This window comes from Marmota marmota, unplaced genomic scaffold (genome assembly GCF_001458135.2).
Source record: "Marmota marmota marmota unplaced genomic scaffold, marMar, whole genome shotgun sequence".
In the NCBI taxonomy this organism is placed as follows: domain Eukaryota; kingdom Metazoa; phylum Chordata; class Mammalia; order Rodentia; family Sciuridae; genus Marmota; species Marmota marmota.
In genome coordinates, this window is record NW_025999968.1 from 25,386,420 (window position 1) to 25,390,715 (window position 4,296).

Consider the following 4,296-nt stretch of genomic DNA (forward strand, 5'->3'; position numbering starts at 1 on the left):
TATGAACATAGCTTTATATTAGAAAATATTTAATATTAATCACCATTAATTTATGATAAACAAAAGATGTATTATTAATTATTACATGATAGTTAATCAGAGGGTGGGAGTCATTTAAGAAAGTGAATGTTATGAAAAATTGTGCATGGAAGAAAGTTAATATTTTAACATAAGTCTTTTCCAACTTTTGTTAATAATATCCATTTTGAAGGTTCTTACCATATTTTATGGTTTATATTTTAAAGATGATTTTATTATTGCCCAAGTTACATATGTTTCTGAACAGAAAGTTTTTAAAATATTGAAAAAAATGTATTTTTCCAAAAAGAAGAATCTAAGATGCAGAAAATTTGTGAGGATAATCTTAAAAGTAATTGGTCTTGGATTAATTCCAAATGGCAAAACATACAACAGATTGACTCTTCATTCATTATGGAAAACATGAAACATTTTTAGGATGCAATCTATACGTGGTATAGAACGTATGTACATATCATATGGTACACTTTAATTTGTGCAGAATGATATTTTATTATTTTATGTCTGGAGATTTAAAAAGAAACCTGGGAAACAAACTGTTTCTTTTATTTTTCACAAACTTCTGCAAAGTCCTTATCTTTGATTCCTCATTCACACATTGTCAGGGCAGTTGACCTCTGAGTTTGGTAGATTAATGACACAGCATCAAGTGGATATCAAACAAATGTGGCACTTCTAAAGCTGCAGCACCAAACTGCAAATTGGAAATACACCCCTGGTTATACTATCAACAAAGGAGACCCTTGATGTGTGATTCCACTCATCATTCCCCTTAAGCCATTATCAGACAGCTGAGATCAGACAACAATGAAAGAACATGTGCTTGATTGTTAGCATGTCAGATGTGCATTATTAAAAACAGTAGGGACAAGGGGAGAGATGAGAGGAAAGGCATTGGCTCCTTTGTTCCCTGTGTGAGGGTTTATTTGGAAGAAAAGAATTTGAAGAAGCATTGCCTAGTACTTCCCTGTGATGAAGGCCCAGCTTTCCTCTCTTCATTGGATAATGAAGGTTATATTTTCTTTTTTTTAAAATTCCTTCCTTAATGAAAATTTTTTGGAACTTGTTTTAACTGCTTACTCATTCTGGTCAATTCCAACCAAAAATATTAGTTTCACCTGAGTAAATTTCTGATTGTTTTCAAAAGGATTTGCTTGGTTAAGGAAGACTTTCTAATTCATGCCCTCCTGTGTTAGGGGATGGAGAAGAGTTAATAATTATATGTTTCATTCAAATCTTGCAACTGGAGTAAAAATCATTATATTATGAAGTCTATTGTATCTGATATTATTCATGGCTTACCTAAAGAAAAGAGGTAACTTTAGATGAAATAAATGAGAACCTCCCAAAACTCATGGTTACACTGAGACACTGCCCAGAGCAAATTTAGGATTTTTCATTTTGAGATTAATAAAAAGTATCACAATCATGTCAAAGGCAGTCTGTGACTATAAAGATTAATCTATAAAGCAAAATTTTAAAACTTAATGAAGCTAATAAAAATTATATTCTCATAGAATTTCTGTAAATACATGGAAAAATCTGAACTATGTGCACAAATTTACAAATCCATGTTTTCTCCATTTTCCTAAATTTATTATGCTGGGAAATACTTTTCTTGAGGATTCTTAAACCTTTTATTTTGAAATAATTATTCTTTATTCTTTATATGTGGAATGTATGCTCACTTGATTTTATATGTTATTTAAAAATTTATAAAGATATTTCATCTCCTGTTGAAGAGATAATTGTATAGTTTCAGATTCTCTCCTATTATGTTATGCTATTCAATTACTATAAAAAGAAGTGACATGTGAAAGTCAATTAAGATTATTAGGGCTGGGGTTATGGCTCAGCGGTAGAGTGCTCGCTTAACACGTGCGAGGCGCTGGGTTCAATCCTCAGCACTACATAAATAAAATATAAATATGCGTGTCCAACAACTAAAAAATATTTTTTAAAAGACTATTAATTAATTTACGTTGATCTACTTTCCCAAATCTGAGTCAAATATTGCAGGATTTTTTTAAAAAAAACATTAAATTTCTAACTTGTTATCTACATATTATTAGAAGACTTAATCCACAGCTTTACATCACCATCAAGATTCTTGTTGCTTTCTTTACCTGTGGTTTTTAGCTATCTGTCCTTACACATTTTTACCTTCATGATCCAAAGATGGTTGCTCTTTTCTGAACATTATGTTTGAAACACAACGGATGATAACAAGGCAATGTGGATTTGTGAGAAACTCTCAAAGTGTTTATTCTGTGTCACGTGCCTACTCCTAATTGAAAGGAATCCTGGGAAAGCAACCATCTAACAAGAAAGAATACATAGATTTGGGCACATTGCTACATACAGCACAATCAAGATCCAATATGAAGAAGATTTGGTAAGTAGACTATTGAAACCTGACATTATGTTTATTTAATTTTTAACATATTTGCATTTATTTGACTGGAGAAGGTAGAATACAAGTAGTATGGACACATATTAAGCAATCGTTTGTTCATCAAGAATAATCTTCTCAATCATCTGTACTGTCAGAGAATAATAAATCTTTGGAAAAAATGTGTTGCAAATTATAATATCAAAAAACATAATTATTGTCCTTTGAATACAATATATGCTTAATTTCAGAAATCAAAAAGCTATTTCTAATATCTATCTCAAACCAACATTCCTTTAGAGACATTCTAAGCGTTTTATGTACTTTCCTTTGTACCTTATATTTTATTTTGCCTCTACAGAGAACAATTACAAAACACAGTATGACAATCCTTAATCAATTCAGTTGTTTTGAAATAAAAAAAATATAGTTCCCTATTACAATTAATATGGGATTTTAAATTAATTATCTATTTTTTAGAATTTCTGCTGCTCTTGATGTGTATGTGTGCAGTATGTGTGCTTTTCTCCTTTGGGAAACTAATCTCAATGAGGTTTCTATTTTAGGATCTTAGAAAATTGAAACATAAACTATTCCAAATGCTGCTTTTAAACTCAAGCAGGAAGGACTACATCTAAAACAGTCTCTATGTGTCCCACCCTCTTTAACTTCCACTACCATAGAAAGAAAATAATTGGGAATGAATGAGTTGAAGAATACAAGGAGAAGAGGATCATGGGAAACAAATCTGTGTAGTCAAGGAAAACTCCCCAAAGACATCTCATCAGAATTTTATAACTACCTGAGGAAAAGAAAATATGCATTCATATTTTAATTTACAGAATGATAGAAATAGAATGAATCTTAGGATGCCCTTACACTATTTTTTCCTCACACATAGCATCACACCTAAACCAACTGAGAACAGAGGCCAATTTGAATACCTTATTGTTATACAATACACACTCAAAGAACAACAAATATTACCATGGTTGCTGATCATCAGTCTCAAAAATTTATTTCTTATTTCAACCTAAGTAATTCTGTTTCAACCATTTCCTCTTCTGTCCTCAATGGATATGAAAAACACCTGGACAAATGCTCTATTTAATTGCCCTTGATATTGTGAAAGAGTTGTAGAACTTTTCATTCATGTCTTCCCAAGGCAAAATTTGCCTTTGTTCTGTTACCATTCTGCATGCATTATACTTCCTAAGCTTTTACCCAAGTTTGTTATTTATTTCCAACTTTGGAGTTGCCCCAATCTCATCCTTTTGAATAATAGCTCTCAGAACCCAAGAGAGTATGCAAGAAAATACCCAGGGGAAAATAAAACCCCATCAAATGTTTCTGAACATTTTAAAACATAGGAGAAGAAAAGGAAGTTCTTGACATATATAAGACAATTGAAAACCTTAATCAAAACCATTATTCACATCTCCTCCCTTATATTTGTTATTCAAAAGGAAAATATACTTCCACATGATTTCTTTCAATTGTCCATCTCCAAAGCATCAACAAAATGTCTAAAAAACAAAACAAAAAACCCAAGCAGATTAGTTTATATCTCATGACAATAAATGTATGTTAGCATTTTGTAACATTCATCCTCTCTCTCTCTGTCTCTCTCTCTCTCTCTTTCTCTCATGCATGCACATACACACCAGAGTTTTTAAACATAAAGGCCTTTGGTGGTACATGCCTATAATGCCAGCAACTCTGGAGCCTAAGGCCAAAGGATCACAGAATCAAGTCAAGACTCAGTAACTTAGTGGAGAGTCTGTCTCAAAATAAAAAATTAAAAAGGATTGGAAATGTGGTACAACCCTCTTGGAGTCAATCTCCAGTACCAAAAACCAAAGCAA